This window comes from Bufo bufo, chromosome 3, assembly GCF_905171765.1.
Source record: "Bufo bufo chromosome 3, aBufBuf1.1, whole genome shotgun sequence".
Taxonomy (NCBI): Eukaryota; Metazoa; Chordata; class Amphibia; order Anura; family Bufonidae; genus Bufo; species Bufo bufo.
Genome location: NC_053391.1, coordinates 303,294,544 through 303,316,932, shown reverse-complemented (window position 1 = coordinate 303,316,932; position 22,389 = coordinate 303,294,544).

Genomic DNA, 22,389 nt, shown 5'->3' with positions numbered 1-22,389 from the left:
TATCACAACAAATGGTCCAAATCATATAGTAACTTGGTAACAATATTGCCAATGTGGTAACTGTCATTTAATTTTTTTTTTACTATTGTGTAAGGATAGTGCTGTTAGTTATTATTGTAGCACACTTTACACTATACTATGGCTATGTGTAACATACAGAGGCAGGCTTCTCAGCCTTCCTCCTCTCTCCCTACTCCAGTCCTTACATCCGCATATGTGCTCTATAATATTTCCGACCTGCCTATCTGGCTTCCTGCCAGTGATGGTCTATGCAAGTTATGCTCATTTTAATCTTCCCTGTTCTTCACAGTAAGTTATCCCAAGGAAGAAAAACTTGAATTGGATTTCTGTGATAAAGTGCTGACAGAAAGTGTACTACATTCTTTTATACATACTGTTAGCGCTGATTGCTGTAGTCCCATTCTTCTCTCTCTTCCCTGAACCTACTGACTAAGGGCTTGTTCACACGACCGTGTGAAGCCCGTGCCCGTGCTTTGGACCGCAAATTGCGGTCCGCAATGCACGGGCACCGATCGTGGCCCAGCTGCATGGGGATCGCAGACCCATTCACTTGAACGGGTCCGCGATCCGTCCGTTCTGCAAAATGATGCAGAGCATGTTCTATCTTTTTGCGCTGCGGAGGCACGGAACTGAACACCAGGAAGCACTTCGTAGTTCTTCCGTAGTGTTCCGTGCTTTTATTCCGCACCGTTCCACATCTCCGGATTTGCGGAACCATTGAAGTGAATGGGTCCGCATACATGATGCAGAATGCAAATGGAACGGTGCCCGTGAATTGCGGATCCGCAAATGTGGGCCACAATACGGCAACAGGCAGCATACGTTCATGTGAATGAGCCCTAACAGGGAAGTACAGGGAATGTAGAAATTAGCACAGCTGCCAGATATCAGCACTAGATAGGCAATACTGGTCATAAATATTGTAGGGCACGTTGGCAAGCAGGAGCTGGGGTAGGGATAGCGGCAGCGGCGGACTAGGGACTTAAAGTGGCCCTGGAAAAAACAGAAACGTGGCCCCTATGTTGTAGGCAGGTTCAAATTGATTCGGCAATGCAACACAAGTAGACAAGGCCAACATAAGTGGATGGGTCAAACACAAGTAGCTGGGGCCAGCAATAACATAGTGCAGCACAAAATAGAGTCCCAGCAGAACCAGATACCACAGTGCAGCACAAAATAGCTGCCCCTCTGTTTTGGCCCTTAATAGCTTCCATGTTCTGTCCTTCTTCTCCTCCATTTAGAAATTTGGTCCACATCACCAGGCCAGCCCTGCTCTCAACAAGCTGCCCGGATATCCTCCAGTAATTACAAGGCCTGTGCCATTTCTACACTGAAAAATGTAGTGGTTTGTGGCTTATGAAGGTGAACAGCAGGACAGAGCGACGGGCTCCAGTGCCCTGCCATAGTATCCTGTGGATAGAAATACAGTTAAATTCAGGAAGGGGACCTGCGGCCACTGATGAGGTACATAAGTACCCAGTGGCGTACACACATTCCATGGGGCCCCGGTGCAAAACTGATCTATGGGGCCCCCCCACCGCCGCCCCCCCCCACCCCCCCACAACCTGCCTCCACCCCCCCACTACCTCCCCTACCATTCACCCAACATGCCTCCCAACAGTACCTCTTTCTGCGGGACAGGCCGATTTTGGATGGCAATCCTTCTGTACTGCGATCTGTGGATGACGCACTGTTATGGAGGGATCTGTGGATGACGCACTGTTATGGGGGGATCTGTGGATGACGCACTGTTATGGGGGATCTGTGGATGACGCACTGTTATGGGGGGATCTGTGGATGACGTACTGTTATGGGGGGATCTGTGGATGACGCACTGTTATGGGGGAATCTGTGGATGATGCACTGTTATGGGGGATATCTGTGGATGACGCACTGTTATGGGGGATATCTGTGGATGTCGCACTGTTATGGGGATATCTGTGGATGACGCACTGTTATGGGGATATTTGTGGAGGGCACTTATAGGGGATATCTGTGGAGGGCACTTATGGGGGATATCTGTGGAGGGCACTTATGGGGGATATCTGTGGAGGGCACTTATGGGGGATATCTGTGGAGGGCACTTATGGGGGATATCTGTGGAGGGCACTTATGGGGGATATCTGTGGATGACACTTATGGGGGATATCTGTGGATGACACATATATAGCATCTTATGCTATATATGTGTCATCCACAGATATCTCCATAACAGTGCCATCCACAGATATCCCCCAAAAGTGCCCTCCACAGATCCCCCCACAACAGTGCCCTCCACAGATCCCCCCACAACAGTGCCCTCCACAGATATCCCCATAAGTGCCTTCTAGTAAAGTAATGTATTAGTTGGGGGAAGGGAGGAGGCAGGGACACTTGCGGCGGGGCCGGTGCAGTGCCCGGTGCTGTGCACACATCGGGGGCAGCTCCTACCTTCTGGGAGTTAATTCTGCTGCAGGACATTTTGCTCCACAAGTCTCCTGAGCGGCGGCCGCTTCACCACTCCACCACTCCACCACTCCTCACATGGCCGGCAGTGGGCAGCCGAACTAGAGCGCCGCTGCCCGCCCTTCTGCTGCTGTGCTGCCTGTGTGCAGCGTGACATCTCTCCCTCCGTCATGCACCTCCTGCCCCGCCTGCCTGCTTCATTCATAAAGTGGAAGGAGCAGACAGATGGGGCAGGAGGCGCATGACGGACATTTTGCAAGCAGCTTGAGCGGCGCGATATGGCTGCGCGGCCACCCACCCGCGCCACTTAGACGTAAGGGAACACTGACTGCAGGGGCCAGGGGGGTCCACAGTCGGCCGGGCCCCGGGCCCCTGGAGTGCCGGGCCCGGTCGCAACTGCGACCCCTGCGACCCCTGTATGTACCTGATGCTCCCAGTGTCAGATAAGAGGACTCCAGCAGCCCCTGGGGCCTGTAGGGTCTATCGCCAGTCGAACCCTGGCTAGAAGAGGCAGGCACATCAGCCATCTACATTACTTAAGAAACTAAGGCCGTGAACAAGGTCTATGTAGGACCAAAACGTTGGTCAGTGATTATTTATGCGGATGGATTAAAACAATGAAACAAAAATAAGAAAATAAATAAGAAATCATTATAAAATTTCTTCAGAGTGCCGTGGTTTTCTATCAATACTGTTACCCCCCTTACCACTGACCATCACCTATCTCCTAGAGGAGTGCCGTTCAATTCTCTTGCTTAAAATGTATGGGCAAACTGGAGGTGGTTTAGAATGTATGGGCAAACAGGAGGAGGTTCAATAGAATGTATGGGCAAACGGGAGGTGGTTCAATAGAATGTATGGGCAAACAGGAGGTTGTTCAATAGAATGTATAGGCTAACGGGGGGAGGTTAGGTTGGCTGTCCGGACTCTGCATCGCCAGGGGATAAGTAGAAAAGGGTCAGTTCCTGGACATAGTGGGAGAACACAAGTGGGCGGGCCACCTGCCGCCTCAATACCCCATGATTAAACTGTGTCTTGTGCAGAGTATACATAGGGAAAGGGCCTTCCATGCGCTCCGGGCCCCCCTGTGCCGCGGGCTCCATAGCAACGGCGTGGTCTGCCTATATTGGTGGTATGCCACTGGCTATGCACAAATCAGTTTTTTTCACTGATTCATGCACCTAATCAGAGAATCTCACTACAGGTCATATTCCTATAGGTTTTTTCCTTGCGCCTTGTGGTAAAAAATCATTCCCCCCCTAAAATGGCAGCTACACGTCTTCACCCATAATGCCATACAGACAGCCAATCAGCAGCTAGCCACCCCCTGTGATGTCACAGCCCTATAAAAGCCTCATCCTGTGCGGAGCATAAGAAGAGACGTGACAAACACTAGGTACAGTGTGCAAGAAGCCTTTAATTGTGGAATATTGGATAGGGGGAGTTTTTACACAGTGTAGGTTGAGCATAGGGAGAGCATAGGGAGACTGCAGAGACATAGCAGGGACAGTGCAGGCTCTGTAATCTGAAGCTTAAGGGATCCATAGGAGACAGCTCACTTTGTTTCAATCACTGTGTAGGGCATAGAGCTGTCTAACTGAACAGTATCCACCTTGTTTAATTGCAATTCCATTAGGCCTTGATTCTCAAGTTGGGGTGAATAAGCTGTGTAATTTAACTAATAAACGGTGGTTTATCTCCCCAAGTGACAGGAGAGGAGCAGGAGGAGCATGTGGAGCTGGAGGGCAATGAGGAAGACCGATCAGATTACCCCAACATACCATGGCGGTATGCAGTGGAGATGGAGGCAGGGAGTCCCTCCGAGTATCCTGCGCAGATGGCCAGATCACTGGCGGATCCAGGGGGGGCAATGAGGCAATTGCCCCCCTGAGCTGCTCCGAAGTGGGGCGCAGCGGCCGCAGGGCACAGGGAGATGAGCTCTTCCATTGTGGAAGCGCTCATTTCCATAGTCATCTGTATCGCCATTCTCAGGACAGCAACACAGATACCTGTGTTGCGGCAGGGGAGGGAGAGGTGTGTCCGGCACTAGGCCGGCAGCCTATCAGAGGCGTCATCGCGCCGCCTGAGCCGTACAGCGCGGGACACAGGCCAGAAGAGGCCTGCATCGCATCGCTGACATGGAGGTAAGTATAAGTGTTTTTTTTTTAATGTACAATAGTTTTACTGGCACATTAGGGGGGCTCTTGTTACTGGCACATTGAAGGGGCTCTTGTTACTGGCACATAATGGGGGGCTCTTATTACTGGCACATGATGGGGGGGCTCTTATTACTGGCACATGATGGGGAGGTGCTTATTACAGCAATGTATTGTGCGGTATTGTATGATTTTGTATTAATATATCTGCAAAATCCCTGTTACCAGGCAGATTAGGTGTAATTTATACATCCCACCACTAGATGGGGAGATAACTTAGGTCATATACACTCACCTAAAGAATTATTAGGAACACCTGTTCTATTTCTCATTAATGCAATTATCTAGTCAACCAATCACATGGCAGTTGCTTCAATGCATTTAGAGGTGTGGTCCTGGTCATGACAATCTCCTGAACTCCAAACTGAATGTCAGAATGGGAAAGAAAGGTGATTTAAGCAATTTTGAGCATGGCATGGTTGTTGGTGCCAGATGGGCCGGTCTGAGTATTTCACAATCTGCTCAGTTACTGGGATTTTCACGCACAACCATTTCTAGGGTTTACAAAGAATGGGGTGAAAAGGGAAAAACATCCAGTATGCGGCAGTCCTGTGGGCAAAAATGCCTTGTGGATGCTAGAGGTCAGAGGAGAATGGGCCAACTGATTCAAGCTGATAGAAGAGCAACGTTGACTAAAATAACCACTCGTTACAACCAAGGTATGCAGCAAAGCATTTGTGAAGCCACAACACGCACAACCTTGAGGCGGAGGGGCTACAACAGCAGAAGACCCCACCGGGTACCACTCATCTCCACTACAAATAGGAAAAAGAGGCTACAATTTGCACGAGCTCACCAAAATTGGACTGTTGAAGACTGGAAAAATGTTGCCTGGTCTGAGTCTCGATTTCTGTTGAGACATTCAAATGGTAGAGTCCGAATTTGGTCCAAATTTGGCGTAAACAGAATGAGAACATGTATCCATCCTCTGATGGCTACTTCCAGCAGGATAATGCACCATGTCACAAAGCTCGAATCATTTCAAATTGGTTTCTTGAACATGACAATGAGTTCACTGTACTAAAATGGCTCCCACAGTCACCTGATCTCAACCCAATAGAGCATCTTTGGGATGTGGTGGAACGGGAGCTTCGTGCCCTGGATGTGCATCCCTCAAATCTCCATCAACTGCAAGATGCTATCCTATCAATATGGGCCAACATTTCTAAAGAATGCTATCAGCACCTTGTTGAATCAATGCCACGTAGAATTAAGGCAGTTCTGAAGGCAAAAGGGGGTCCAACACCATATTAGTATGGTGTTCCTAATAATTCTTTAGGTGAGTGAATATACCTAGGTCAGGCCTAGTGAGACAGAGGACAGAGACAGGTCAGTGGTTGTTGATTGAAGATTCAGTCTGCTGAGAGTGAGAGAGTGCAGATCTAGCACTTCTGCTCTAATGAAAGTTTAGTCCAGAAAGGGACAAGAGAAAAAGGACTTATATACATCCAAAAGATAAAAGCCACAAGTCAGGCATCAGGGACCTTTGGGATATTCAGGTGAAGGATACTATAGCCTCCGGCAACCTTACCCAAAATTTCACTGATTATTGAAAATAACCCACTGCTCCAAACTAAAAACCTGAAAAGCCTAGAAACAGTGGATTTGCAGAATCAACTCTGTCCCATCAAGAGACTGCATTTTCTTACTGCTGCAAAGACATCAAAAGTAAAAGTTGTGAGTTGCATTTCACCACTGTCTACCTCATTATTACCACTATTGGTTGTACCACCATTAACGTGTATCCCCCAAAAGTATCGCAAGATTTACACCGGCAAGCTGCCGGAGCGGATCGCATTGCCTGCCGTCCCCCAAAATAGAGTACACAATCTGTGAGTAATCCGATTAGCCTCCACTAAGCCTCAGGAAGTACCGCTAGCCAGGAGCGCTACCAGAAGCTTAAGTAAGCGCTGCCTGAGAATTATATTCAGCCGGTATCGAACATTTAAAGGGCCATACACCACAAAATAGCGGTCGCCCATAGCAACGCCACATAAAAAGTATCTACAGTCACAATTGACCTATTTAACTATAATTCACCTATTGACACCATGTCTGTGCAAGAAGATAACGTGCAGTCTGACCTCCGCGGACCCCCTGCGGCAGCCGCAGCCGGTCCCAGCGCAATACCAACTGCTGAAGCACCAAGTTTAATGCCTTTAACTATGCCTTATTATTTTGGGGCCCGTTGGTTCCCACAGTATTCTGGAGAAGTTTACACTTAAACCCCTTAAGGACACAGGGCGTACAGGTACGCCCTTGTGCCCTGGTACTTAAGGACACAGGGCGTACATGTATGCCCTGTGTATTTTCGATCACCGCCACTTAAATCATTGAGCAGGCACTTGGGGCAAATGCACCGGGGGGTCCAGTGACCCCCCCATGTATGCGATCGCAGAAAACCGCAGGTCAATTCAGACCTGCGGTTTTCTGCGTTTCCGGGTTATTCGGGTCTCTGAAGACCCGATAATCCGGAACAGGATGGTGATGGTGGTGTGATTTCACCCCACCAATCACCATCCAGCGATCCTGAGTGGTGATGGTGACATCACCACTCAGGATCGCTTTCTGATTGGTCTGTGGGCGGTCCGGTGGCAGATTCAAAAGAGGCCGGCGCTCCTCTCCTCCTCCTTTTGTGTTCCAGAGCCGGAGGAGAGAGGAGCTGCCTGCACGTGTGTCCGCCATCGCTGCCAGCACCCCCAGGACCATATCTCTGCCCCCAGGACCCGATCTGTGCCCCAGCACCCCCCATCAGGTACATAGGGACAGCATAGGGAAAGTTTGGTTTAGGCAGGGAATAAAAAGGGAAAGTTAGTTTCTGAACTTTGCATCACCCTAAGTTAGGGTGTCTGGGGTACACAGCACAGCTGTGTGACCCTAGACCCCCCAGGGGTGCTGCCACTTTTTTTTTGGTGTACGCTGACTGTGGCCGGCACTTAGTGTCCGGCCACTGTTAGCGCATCGCACACCCCACCGCTGATCAACTTCAAATTTTTTCCCCCACATTTTTTGCCCTTTTTTTAGTTAGTTTATTTTATTTTTTTTCTGTTAGTTTTAGGGTGAGTTCGTGAACACCCGTGCCCCCCCACACACGCACACCAAATAAAGAGTTACACACACGCACATATACACGCAGACACACACTCCCCTATGGCCCGCCGGACGTTCTCGGCCGAGGAGGCATACGCCCAGCTTGCCTCCGAGAGTCCCAGTGAGGATGAGGATGACCCCACATTCCTGTTGTCATCTGCGTCCTCCTCATCATCTAGCGATGATGATGAGCCCCCAAGGCGGCGGAGACGCCGCCAGGCGGAGCAAGGGGACCGCCATGTTAGGGACCCTGTGGCCCACACTAGTACGAGCAGCTCTGGGGCTCATACTGGTTTCCCGGCCCACCAGTTAAATCCACCGGAGCACCCTGCCGGTGAACTAGTCTGGTGTAGCCCAGAGCGATACGAGCCTGTGATTCCTGATTTTGTAGGCCAATCAGGAATCCAGATTTCCACAGTGGGCTACACTGAATATTACTTTTTTTGTCATTTTTTCAGTGACCCACTGGTAAATCTGATGGTGGAGCAGACGAATCTGTACGCCCAACAGTTCGTCGCTCAACACCCTGGCTCCTTTTTGGCCAGGCCCGGTGGCTGGACGCCGGTCAGTGCAGCCGAAATGAGGACGCCTCGTGCTGCATATGGGCCTGGTCAAGAAACCCAGTGCCAGGCTGTACTGGAGTGGGGACGTCCTATACCAGGCCCCACTTTACAGTACAGCCATGACACGCTCCCGGTTTGAGGCCATCCGGAAATGTCTGCATTATTCCGATAATGCAGCATGTCCCCCCCGAGGTGATCCTGCCCATGACCGTCTGTATAAGATACGGCCGGTCATCGATCACTTTGAGGCCAAATTCATGGAGGCCTATGTACCTGGAAGGGAGGTCGTGGTTGAGTCTCTCATTGCGTTCAAGGGGAGACTCATTTTCCGCCAGTATGTGCCCTCCAAGCGGGCGAGGTATGGCGTGAAGCTATACAAAATTTGTGAGAGTACCTCAGGGTACACTTACAAATTTCGTGTATACGAGGGGCGAGATTCCCGGATTCAACCCCCAGAATGTCCCCCCACTCTGGATATTACCGGGAAACTTGTGTGGGACTTTATGTACCCACTGCTGGATAAGGGTTACCACCTTTACGTGGATAACTTTTATACCAGTATCCCCTTATTCCAGTCCCTTGCCGCCAGATCCATGTCCGCTTGTGGGACCGTGCGGAAAAATCAACGCAGCCTCCCTGCCCACCCCCTCCAGGTACCTATCCCCAGGGGTGAGACCCGTGCCCTCCCCACTGGAAACCTGTTGCTGGTCAGGTATAAGGACAAGAGGGATGTCCTTATGCTGTCCACTATTCATGGTAACGGCATCACCCCTGTCCCTGTGCGAGGTACCGCGGCAACGGTCCTCAAGCCCGATTGTATCGTCGACTACAATCGGTATATGGGAGGAGTTGATCTCTCGGATCAAGTCCTCAAGCCATATAACGCCATGCACAAAACCCGGGCATGGTACAAAAAAGTTGCGGTCTACTTGGTACAGGTTGCCATGTACAACTCTTTTGTACTATCCCGAAGCGCTGGCAGCACAGGGACATTCCTCCAGTTCTATGAGGCAGTCCTCAAGGCCCTGATCTTTTCGGACCGGGAAAGAGCAGGCCGGAGTACCTCGGGAACTGTAGGTGCCCGGATCGTCCCTGGCCAACACTTTCCAGGTGTGGTCCCCCATACTGGAAAGAAGGGACGAACCCAAAAAAAGTGCAGAGTGTGTCGCAGGAGGGGGATACGGAAGGACACGACTACTCAGTGCGACACGTGCCCCGATCATCCGGGCCTCTGCATTCACGGTTGCTTCAGGGAGTATCACACTTCCATGGATTACTAAATTTATATCCCAATTTAGCACTGACATCGGATAAAAAAAACTGGTTCTCAGACTTGAAATAATTTATTAAAAGTAGACATATTAGGAATCGCCGCGTCGGTAATAATCTCCTCTATAAAAATACCCCATGACCTAACCCCCCAGATTAACACGGTCCAGAAAAAAAAAAAAAAAAATGCAAAAAAAGTTTTTTCTTTGTCACCTTACATAATAAAAAGTTTAATAGCAAGCGATCAAAAAGTCATATAGCCCCCAAAATAGTGCCAAAAAAACCGTCGTCTCATCCTTCAAAAAATGAGCCCCCACATAAGATAATCGAATAAAATAAAAAAATAAAAATGACTCTTAGACTTTAGAGATACAAAAAAATTTTTTTGGTATCAAAAGGATAATATAGTCTAAAAACTTAATTATTTTAAAAAAAAGTTGACTTATTAGGTATTGCCACATCCATAAGAATCTCCTCTATAAAAATACCCCATGACCCAACCCCCCAGATTAACACGGTCAAAAAAAAAATAGGTGCAAAAAAAGTTTTTTTTTGTCACCTTACATAACAAAAAGTTTGATAGCAAGTGATAAAAAAGTCATATAGCCCCCAAAATAGTGCCAGTAAAACCGTCCGCTCATCCCGCAAAAAATGAGCCCCCACATGAGATAATTGGATAAAAACAAATTAAAAAAATGACCCTTAGACTTTAGAGATACCCCAAAAAAATATTTGTATCAAAAAAGATAATATAGTCAAAAACCTAAATAATTGTAAAAAAAAAGTAGACTTATTAGGTATTGCCGCGTCCGTAAGAATCTCCTCTATAAAAATGTCCCATGACCTAACCCCCCAGATTAACACGGTTAAAAAAATAAAAAAAAAAACTGTGCCAAAACCGCTATTTTTGGCACTTTTCCATTTCAATCCGTTTTTTCCGGTAACAAAACAAGGGTTAACAACCAAACAAAACTTAAGATTTATTACCCTGATACTGAAGTTTACAGAAACACCACATTTGTGGTGGTAAACTGCTGTATCAGTAAAAGGGAGGCCGCAAAAGGAAAGGACCGACATGGTTTCTGGAAGGCCGATTTTGATGGCCTTTTTTATTGACACCATGTCCCTTTTGAAGCCCCCCTGATGCCCCCCTAGAGTAAAAACTCCCTGAAAGTGACTCCATCTAAGAAACTACACCCCTCAAGGTATTCAAAACTGATTATACAAACTTTATTAACCCCTTAGGAGGTGTTCCTCAACAGTTAAAGGGGTTATCCAAGTTATATTTATTGATGACCTATCCTCAGGATAGGTCATCAATATCAGATCGGCGGGGGTCCGACACCCTGCACCCCCTCCGATCAGCTGTTTGAAGAGAAGGCATGTGCGGTGTCAGCGCTGCCTCCTCCTCACTGTTTACCTTCTAGCCGTTGCATCTGCAGTGGTGAGCAGGTGTAATTACACCCAAGCCGTCCCATTCATTTCAATAGGACGGCTTGGGTGTAATTACACCTGCTCACCACTGCAGATGCAACGGCTAGAAGGTAAACAGTGAAGAGGAGGCAGCGCTGACACCGCACATGCCTTCTCTTCAAACAGCTGATCGGAGGGGGTGCCGGGTGTCGGACCCCCGCCGATCTGATATTGATGACCTATCCTGAGGATAGGTCATCAATAAATATAACTTGGATAACCCCTTTAATGGCAAATGGAGATGAAATTTCAGAATTTCAATTTTTTGTAACCTTGCCTCACAAAAATGTAATATAGAGCAACCAAAAATCATATTCACCCTAAAAATAGTCCCCAAAAAAATTCCACCTTATCCCGTAGTTTCCAAAATGGGTTCACTTTTAGGGAGTTTCTACTCCAGGGGTGCATCAGAGGGGTTGAAACAGGACACGGTGTAAATAAACCGGTCCATAAAAATCAGCCCTCCAAAAACCAAATGGCGCACCTTTCACTCTACGCCCCGCTGTGTGGCCGCCGGCCGTGTGGCCGTACGACCACATATTGTAACGCACCTAGTTGATCAGTTAGGATCTCAACTGCGGAAGCAATGGACATCCACTATTATCCCACCGCCCTTGTTTTTGGCTGTGGGATTAGCGGTTACTCAGTATGTACCCCAGGCGTCTCTCTCAGTCTTGGGCGGAGAGTTTGGGGTCACAAAATCATCTACCGCTATTCATCTAGTTAGTTTTACTGGTGGAGAGGAAGATCTCCCAGTATACAGGAGTCACAAGTTAGTATAAGCTTGTGCACAGTTCAGAGTTAGTATCTAGTATGCGATAGGTTCAAAGTTAATATATAGCATGTCCTTAGTTTAGTATATAGTATGCCATAGGTTCAGAGTTAGTATATAGCATGTCCTCAGTTTAGTATATAGTATGCCACAGGTTCAGAGTTAGTATATAGCATGTCCTCAGTTTAGTATATAGTATGCCATAGGTTCAGAGTTAGTATATAGCATGCCCTCAGTTTTAGTATATAGTATGCCATAGGTTCAGAGTTAGTATATAGCATGTCCTCAGTTTAGTATATAGTATGCCATAGGTACAGAGTTAGTATATAGCATGTCCTCAGTTTAGTATATAGTATGCCATAGGTACAGAGTTAGTATAACATGTCCTGAGTTCAGAGTTGGTTTGGGAATACCGCCTCTCACCAGCAGGGAACCACCCCACTCTGAGTTCCAGGATATTGATCAAAACAGGTATCAGGCATATACTTGCGGTTAGTTGTTCCTGGCTAGGGAGCCAGCCGTGGGAAGCCAGTGGCAAGAGGTAAGCAGTCCTTCACAACGTTGTTAAGGATCCTGGTCCGGATATGGGGACGGAGTCCTCAGATGCAATGGAGCTAGCAGGGTGCGCACTCCATTAGTGGAACACCCTGCTTAGCACCTGTCTTCTATTTAAGAGCCGGACGGTAAGTGGGCGGAGTCACAGGACGGCCCGGCGGCCACTGCGTTCCACGCTGGAGCGCAAGCCAGCGTAACAACACAGGCGGTCGCTGCGTTCCACGCTGGAACGCAAGCCAGCGTATCATCGCAGACGGCCGGTGCGTTCCACGCTGGAGCGCAAGCCAGCGTATCATCACAGGGAGCCGCTGCGATCCAGGCTGGAGCGCAATCCCGTGTGCTATTACACATATTGGGTGTTTCTGTAAACGGCAGAGTCAGGGCAATAAAGATACAGTCTTGTTTGGCTGTTAACCCTTGCTTTGTTAGTGGAAAAAATGGGTTAAAATGGAAAATAAGGCAAAAAAATTAAATTTTCAAATTTCATCCCCATTTGCCAATAACTCTTGTGCAAAACCTAAAGGGTTAATGACGTATGTAAAATCAGTTTTGAATACCTTGAGGGGTGTAGTTTCTTAGATGGGGTCACTTTTAGGGAGTTTCTACTCCAGGGGTGCATCAGGGGGGTTGAAACAGGACACAGTGTAAATAAACCGGTCCAAAAATATCAGCCCTCCAAAAACCGAACGGCGCACCTTTCCCTCTACGCCCCGCTGTGTGGCCGTACAGTAGTTTACGACCACATATTGGGTGTTTATGTAAACGGCAGAGTCAGGGCAATAAAGATACAGTCTTGTTTGGCTGTTAACCCTTGCTTTGTTAGTGGAAAAAATGGGTTAAAATGAAAAATTAGACAAAAAAATGAAATTTTCAAATTTCATCCCCATTTGCCAATAACTCTTGTGCAACACCTAAAGGGTTAACAAGATATGTAAAATCAGTTTTGAATACCTTGAGGGGTGTAGTTTCTTAGATGGGGTCACTTTTAGGGAGTTTCTACTCCAGGGGTGCATCAGGGGGGTTGAAACAGGACACGGTGTAAATAAACCGGTCCATAAAAATCAGCCCTCCAAAAACCAAACGGTTCACCTTTCCCTCTACGCCCCGCTTTGTGGCCGTACAGTAGTTTACAGCCACATATTGGGTGTTTCTGTAAACGGCAGAGTCAGTGCAATAAAGATACAGTCTTGTTTGGCTGTTAACCCTTGCTTTGTTAGTGGAAAAAATGGGTTAAAATGAAAAATTTGACAAAAAATGAAATTCTCAAATTTCATCCCCATTTGCCAATAACTCTTGTGCAACACCTAAAGGGTTAACAACGTATGTAAAATCAGTTTTGAATACCTTGAGGGGTGTAGTTTCTTACATGGGGTCATTTTTGGGTGGTTTCTATTATGTAAGCCTCGCAAAGTGACTTCAGACATGAACTGGTCCCTAAAAATTTAGTTTTTGTAAATTTCTGAAAAATTTCAAGATTTGCTTCTAAACTTCTAAGCCTTATAACATCCCCAAAAAATAAAATATCATTCCCAAAATAATTTAAACATGAAGTAGACATATGGGGAATATAAAGTCCTCACAATTTTTGGGGGTATTACTATGTATTACAGAAGTAGAGAAACTGAAACTTTGAAATTTGCTAATTTTTCCAAATTTTTGTTAAATTAGGTATTTTTTGGTGCAAAGAAAAATAATTTTTGGACTTCATTTTACCAGTGTCATGAAGTACAATATGTGATGAAAAAACAATCTCATAATGGCCTGGATAAGTCAAAGCGTTTTAAAGTTATCAGCACTTAAAGTGACACTGGTCAGATTTGCAAAAAATGGCCTGGTCCTAAGGTGTAATAAGGCTGTGTCCTTAAGGGGTTAAGGGACTTTAAAGAAGAAATGCTTGCTGTGTTCAGATTGTACCCTGTATCCCCAGAACAGCAGATGGAGATTCTCCTTGCGCAATTAGAAGGAGCTGCTCTCAGAGAAGTGAAGTCCTGGCCAAGCTCAGAAAGAAGGACACTGGAGCAGATATTTGAATGTCTCTACACCACCTTTGAACCCAGGACCGTGTCAGAGATTAAGATGAGGTTCTTCAGTAAGAAACAGCAAACGGGTGAGTCACTCAGAGCTTTGCATTATCTTTACAGGAAGCCCTTAGAGCTGTTGTACAAGTAGACCCCCGTGAGGCAGAGAATCAGGACAAAACCCTGAAAGAGCAATTTATTGAAGGTGTCAATACAGACAATTTAAAGAGCCAACTAAGAGTGTTAGCCGCCCAGCATCCAAGTGCTGCTTTCTTAGACTCCAAAGAATTAGCTATCAGTATACTGGGAAAAAGTTCACCAACAGAACCCGTTGGATCCGCTGTAGTGCCAGCAACACAGCCGGTCACCCCTGTCAAACCTTTACCTGTCGTCAGTCAGGCAACCCAAGCCCCAATTCCTGACGCAGATGCTGCCCTTACTGAGCAAGTCCAATTCCTGACTAAAAGTCTGGACAAAGTTCACAAAAAATTGGTACAATGGGAAAAGCCACTATTGCTGGAGGATGAGAAACCTGTGTCCAGAAGGCTCTTCTCTCCTGATTATAAAGAGACTTATTCCAGAAATTCAGGCGGACGCTCATCTGACCGCACTAGTACCTCCAAGCGGCCTATCTGTACATACTGTCACAAGCCAGGCCATACTGAAGCCACCTGCTGGCAGTTAAACGGGCGACCCCCGAGGTCAGGGAAGACCCCTCAAGAGGTAGATCAATAGGTCCTGAAGATCCCTATTGGATGCCAAGATATGTAGGATCCCGTCCAGAAGTGACACTTCAAATAAATGGAGTTCCTTTTGTTGCCCTAGTTGACACAGGATCCCAAGTCACTACCATCCAACAATCTGCATTTGAAAAATACTGGGACTAAAATCAACTTACCCAGACCCCAGATCCTGGCTGAGTCTCATAGCTAGTAACGGCAAACCTGTACCAATATTGGGTTACTGGGAACCTACCATTCAAATAGGAGGAACTATCCTATCCCAACAAGGCATTATTGTAGTACAAGTTAAAGAAAATAACAATAACCCTCCTATAGTCCTAGGCATGAATGTCCTCTGGAATTGTTATGTTGAAATGCTGGAAGCCTTACACCAGTCAGTGCCTACTGCTTCTTTTGCTTCTAAGAAGGTAATCCAACAAACCATTCGTGTACTGAGTGCACAACAGAAATTCGCCAATGAAAAAGGAGAAATCTGCTGTGTCCGCATCTGAGATAATCAACCTGTGGTTCTCAAACCCAACACCGAAACTCTCCTGTGGTGCCGAGCTGTAGTTAGAATACAAGGTCAAGACTACCAAGCCTTGGTAGAGCCCGTCGTCTTGGAAGACTATCCCCTAGTTAGAGCTGCAAGAAGCCTGGTAACCGTCTCTGAAGGTAAAGTGCCTATTTGTCTCCTAAAATATCATCAAAGACAGACATATTTCATGGGCTGCACCACTAGTCCTAGTCTGGAAAAAAGACGGCAACATCAGATTCTGTGTGGACTACAGAAAAATCAACAAAATTACTCACAAAGTGTCACGACTGTGACTGATCCAGACAGGTCTGGGAGGAGAAGGTCGCAGCGACTTGCTACTCGCGATAGCTTGTGAGTTTGCTCCGTGGTTCAGGGTATGTCATCTGGGTTTTGCCTTGTGAACCTTTTTGTTCTGACTGGGAGTTTGTAGGCATCCTTCTCAGGTGAGTCCTGTCTGCCACTCCCAGCTACTATATTAGTTTCACTTTCACTTGCAGTCATTGCCAGATATAGTCCTTACTTCCAGTTCTATTCTGACCTTTGAAGGAGATCGTTTTATGGTGTTGCTGTGGAGCTCTTGTCCGGCGTGGACTGTCGTGATTGGGATCGCCTTCTCTGCTCGTGACTAGATAAGTCTATATCTTATATAGTTTGTTTGTTGCTGTCTTCCCCTGTTGTTCTCCTAGACATGAGTGATGGTGACTAGTGCTCCCATCGGCCTTTCCCCACTCTAGGCTTTTTAGGGTGACTGAGGGTTTAGGCATCCTGCTCGCCGCACGGGTTCACACCCCGTCTAGGGTATCAGGGCAGACAGGTGCCAGCTTAGGGTTAGTCAGGGGTGGCCATACTATTCCCATCCGTAGATAAGGGTCCCCCTTCCCCTCCGTCTGGTGCGACACGACTGCTGCTGGGGTAGCGGTCGTGACAGTATATCTGGCCTTTTAAAAAAAAAAAAAAGCGACATTTCTTTTTTTTATTTTTTTTTGCTTGCTGTTTTGCTTTGTATTTTTCTGTTCCACTATGGATCCGGTTACGGTTTTGGCAAAACAATTACAGGGATTATCCCTTGAAGTGGCAGGATTAAAAGCAACAGTGCTGCAGCAGCAGCAGCCATCCTTGGGTTCCACCGTTGCTACGGCAAACCAAGGTACTCCTGAGCCAAAAGTGGCTTTACCTGATAGGTTCTCAGGAGGGAGAGACCAATTTGTAACCTTCAGAGAAGCTTGCAAATTGTTCTTCAGGTTACGCCCTAGATCCTCCGGCGGTGAGGAACAACGGGTGGGTATTGTAATTTCTCTCCTGCAAGGAGATCCGCAGGCTTGGGCTTTCTCCCTACCATCAGACTCTCTGGCCTTACGATCAGTGGAGGAGTTTTTTGAAGCCCTGGGTCTCGTATATGATGACCCGGACAGGGTCTCACTGGCTGAGTCTAAGCTACGTAGACTTCGGCAAGAGAACCGGTCTGCTGAACTATATTGTTCCGAATTCCGTAGGTGGGCTACTGATACATTATGGAACGACTCGGCCCTTAGGAGTCAGTTCTGCCAGGGGTTGTCTGAAAAATTAAAAGACGCGCTGGCGGTATACGAGGTCCCTGGGTCTCTGGAGGCTGCTATGTCTCTGTCCATAAGAATCGACAGACGACTCAGGGAGAGACTATTAAATTTTACGGAGGCCTCTATAGGGCAGGGATCGGTTTGTTATGATCCAGTCGAACCAATGCCAATAGGGGGCGCCACTAGACGGGTGAATCCTCCTAAGTTCCGCTGTACGTCAGAGGTTTGTTTTCGTTGTGGGGGGAGGGGTCATTTTGTAAAGGTTTGTCCCTCAGAACCCAAGAGACCACAAACAAAGGAGTCGCCGGAAAACTAGAGTCCCCAGATTGTGCGGAGGATAACAGTCCGGGCGTATTCGTTTCCTCCATACGCATGTTTCAGTTTTTGTTGTCCGCTACCGTTGAGGCGGGCAATAAGACTGAGATCTGTTCCGTCTTTTTGGACAGTGGGGCGGGGGTCAACTTGGTGGATTCACGGTTTGCTCAGGCTCTGGGTTTTACTCCAGAACCGATACGCAGAACTATTCCTGTTTTTGCCATCGACTCCTCCCCTCTTACTCAGAAAGAGTTAACTCAGATCATTCATAATATCCATCTGCAGGTAGGGGACCTCCATAAAGAGCATATCTCGTGTTATGTCCTGGACGGTCTTCCGGCTCCTATGGTATTGGGGCTTCCCTGGCTGGTGACTCACAATCCAGTGGTGGATTGGCAGGCCGGGGAGATTGTGGAGTGGAGTGAACATTGTAAGGACAACTGCTTGAGTAGTAGGTGCTCTACACTCTCTGTAACATCTTTACCTGCCTTTCTGTCAGATTTTATGGATGTGTTCTCTGAGAAGGGTTGTCAGGGGTTACCACCTCATCGTCCATATGATTGCCCGATTAATCTACTACCTGGGGCCAAACTACCTAAAACCCGGTTATACAATCTTTCCGGCCCGGAGAGGAAAGCTATGAAAGATTATATTTCGGAGAGTTTGGCTAAGGGACACATCAGACCCTCTTCTTCACCTGTGGCTGCAGGGTTCTTTTTCGTTAAAAAGAAAGATGGGGGCCTACGTCCTTGCCTGGATTTCCGGGAATTAAACTGGATAACTATCCGAGATCCCTATCCTCTTCTTCTCATTCCCGACCTCTTTAATCAGGTTGCTGGTGCTAAATGGTTCTCCAAAATGGATCTCAGAGGAGCCTATAACCTGGTTCGCATCAAAGAGGGGGATGAGTGGAAGACGGCTTTTAATACTCCGGAAGGGCATTATGAAAATCTGGTCATGCCATTTGGTCTTACTAATGCGCCTGCGGTATTACAACATTTTGTCAACAATATTTTTAGTCACCTTATCGGGAGATTTGTTGTGATATATCTTGATGACATCCTGGTCTATTCCCCGAATCTGGATACACATAAGATCCATGTGAGACAAGTGCTGCAGATATTAAGGGCCAACAAATTGTTTGCTAAGTTAGAAAAATGTGTGTTCGCCGTAAAAGAACTGCCATTTCTGGGGTATGTGTTGTCAGATTCAGGTTTCCGCATGGATCCAGAGAAAGTCCGGGCGATTATAGACTGGGATCTGCCTGAGAACCTGAAGGTTCCTGGGGTTTGCCTGAGAACCTGAAGGTTCCTGGGGTTTGCCAATTTTTATAGAAAGTTTATAAAAAACTATTCCTTGGTGGTCAAACCACTGACGGACATGACCCGAAAGGGATCCGATTTTTCCAAATGGTCACATGCAGCCAAAACTGCCTTTGCATCTCTGAAGGAGAGATTCACCTCGGCCCCTATTCTCGTACAGCCAGATGTCTTGCTTCCTTTTATTGTAGAGGTTGACGCATCAGAGGTGGGGGTGGGAGCGGTACTATCTCAGGGCCCGTCCCCTGGTGAATGGCGTCCGTGTGCTTTCTTTTCGAAGAAATTGTCTACTGCAGAAAGGAACTATGATATTGGCAACAGGGAACTTTTGGCTATTAAGTTGGCTTTTGAGGAGTGGCGTCATTTTTTGGAGGGGGCGGTTCATCCCGTCACGGTGATTACTGATCACAAAAACCTATTATATCTGGAGTCTGCTAAACGTCTCACCCCTAGACAAGCTCGGTGGTCGTTATTTTTTACTAGGTTTAATTTTGTAATAACCTATCGCCCGGGGGCAAAAAATACTAAGGCGGATGCATTGTCTCAAATTTTTCCTGGAGGGGGTGATGTTGAGGTACCAGAGCCCATTTTGCAAAAGGGGGTGGTGGTCTCTGCATTACACTCAGGTTTAGAGGGGAGGGTGTTGGAAGCTCAGGGGGACGCCCCGGCCTCCTGCCCCTCGGGTAAACTGTTTGTGCCAGAAAATTTACGACTGGAGATACTAAAAGAACACCATAACTCCACACTGGCAGGACACCCAGGTAGTAGGGCAACCTCTGAGTTAGTGTCTCGTCGGTTCTGGTGGCCTAAACGGCGCCAGGAGGTGTTGAATTTTGTGTCAGCATGTGCTACCTGTGTTCGTTCTAAGGTAGATCATACTCGTCCGGCAGGGCGTCTTTCACCTTTATCCCCAACAGGCCTTGGACGCACCTGTCAATGGATTTCATTATGGATCTAACAGTATCAGCGGGGAAGACTGTTATTCTTGTAGTTGTTGACAGATTCAGTAAAATGGTGCACTTTATTGCTCTTGCCGCATTGCCTAATGCTAACACACTGGCTCAGGTTTTTATTGACCACATCGTGAAGCTTCACGGGGTCCCTTCCGATATTGTTTCGGATCGTGGTACCCAATTTGTTTCAAAATTTTGGAAAGCTTTTTGTTCTCGTTTAGGGGTTCATCTGTCGTTTTCTTCATCTTTCCATCCACAGTCCAACGGTCAGACTGAACGTACCAATCAAAACCTAGAGACATATTTGAGATGCTTTGTTTCCGAAAATCAGGAGGAATGGTCATCTTATTTACCGTTAGCCGAGTTTGCCATTAATAATCGTCGTCAAGACTCCACCGATAGGTCACCATTTTTTGGTGCGTATGGTTTCCATCCTCAGTTTTGTACGTTTAGTGAGGGGGGGCCGTCTGGGATTCCCGAGGAGGAACGATTTGCGTCTTCACTTTCTTCAGTGTGGCAGAGTGTGCAAGAAAGTTTGAAGAGAATTGGTGGTAGATACAAACGTGCGGCTGATAAGAAGCGCTGTGAAGGTCCGGACCTTGGGGTGAATGACTTGGTGTGGTTGTCTACCAGAAATATCAAGTTGAAGGTTCCCTCGTGGAAATTAGGTCCGAGATTTATTGGTCCTTATAGGGTAATTAAGATCATTAACCCGGTGGCTTTTCGTCTGGAGCTACCTCAGACTCTAAGTATCCATAATGTCTTCCACAGATCTCTGCTTAAGAGATATGTAGAACCTCCTGAACCATTGCCACTACCGCCTCCACCGGTGGTTGTTGATGGCAGTCTTGAGTTTCAGGTAGAAAAGATTGTTGATTCACGATATGTTCGCCGCTCTCTTCAGTACCTGGTGCACTGGAAAGGTTATGGTTCCGAAGAGAGAATGTGGGTTCCAGCATCAGAGATAAAAGCGGACAGACTCATTCAGGATTTTCATAGCTCCCATCCGGAGAGGCCTGGTCTTGAGGGTCCAGGGGCCCCTCGTAGAAAGGGGGGTACTGTCACGACTGTGACTGATCCAGACAGGTCTGGGAGGAGAAGGTCGCAGCGACTTGCTACTCGCGATAGCTTGTGAGTTTGCTCCATGGTTCAGGGTATGTCATCTGGGTTTTGCCTTGTGAACCTTTTTGTCCTGACTGGGAGTTTGTAGGCATCCTTCTCAGGTGAGTCCTGTCTGCCACTCCCAGCTACTATATTAGTTTCACTTTCACTTGCAGTCATTGCCAGATATAGTCCTTACTTCCAGTTCTATTCTGACCTTTGAAGGAGATCGTTTTATGGTGTTGCTGTGGAGCTCTTGTCCGGCGTGGACTGTCGTTATTGGGATCGCCTTCTCTGCTCGTGACTGGATAAGTCTATATCTTATATAGTTTGTTTATTGCTGTCTTCCCCTGCTGTTCTCCTAGACATGAGTGATGGTGACTAGTGCTCCCATCGGCCTTTCCCCACTCTAGGCTTTCTAGGGTGACTGAGGGTTTAGGCATCCTGCTCGCCGCACGGGTTCACACCCCGTCTAGGGTATCAGGGCAGACAGGTGCCAGCTTAGGGTTAGTCAGAGGTGGCTATACTATTCCCATCCGTAGATAAGGGTCCCCCTTCCCCTTCGTCTGGTGTGACACGACTGCTGCTGGGGTAGCGGTCGTGACACAAAGATGCTTACCCTTTACCACGCATAGAGGAATCTTTGACAGCTTTAGGATCTTCAGCCTACTTCTCTTCTCTTGATTTAACCAGTGGATACTGGCAAGTACCAATGGCACCAGAAGATCGTGAGAAGACTGCATTTACCACCCCTAGGGGCCTATTTGAGTACAACTGCATGCCCTTTGGACTTTGCAATGCGCCTGGAACTTTTCAGAGATTAATGGAGCGTTGTCTGGGCCACAAAAATTTTGAAACTGTCCTGTTGTACTTAGACAATGTCATCATCTACTCCAAATCTTATGAAGACCATTTGAAACATCTGGCCGAAGTTTTTCAAGTTCTCATTAAGCATGGACTAAAAGTCAAACCATCCAAGTGTCATCTACTGAAGCCAGAAGTCAAATACTTAGGGCATATCGTCAGCTCTGAAGGTGTTAAACTGGATCCAGAGACGATAGTCGCAGTCCAAAAGTGGCCTACTCCTACTACGGTGAAGGAGGTAAGAAGTTTCCTCAGTTTCGCAGGATATTACAGACGTTTCATTCCCCACTTTGCCCAAATTACAGAGCCAATATTGGAACTTTTGAGAGGGCATCCTAAAAGATATCAGAAATATCCAATACCAGTTGAATGGAACACTGAAAGAGAAATTGCCTTCCAGCTCCTGAAAAAGAAGTTAACAGAACCACCAATCTTAGATTATCCGGATTATCAACAGAAATTTCATCTTTACACAGATGCAAGTAAGAAAGGCTTGGGAGCTGTTTTGTCACAAGTACAAGAAGGTAAAGAAAGAGTCATTTCCTACGCCAGTAGATCTCTTAGAGGTGCTGAAAGAAACGACCACAACTACAGTTCCT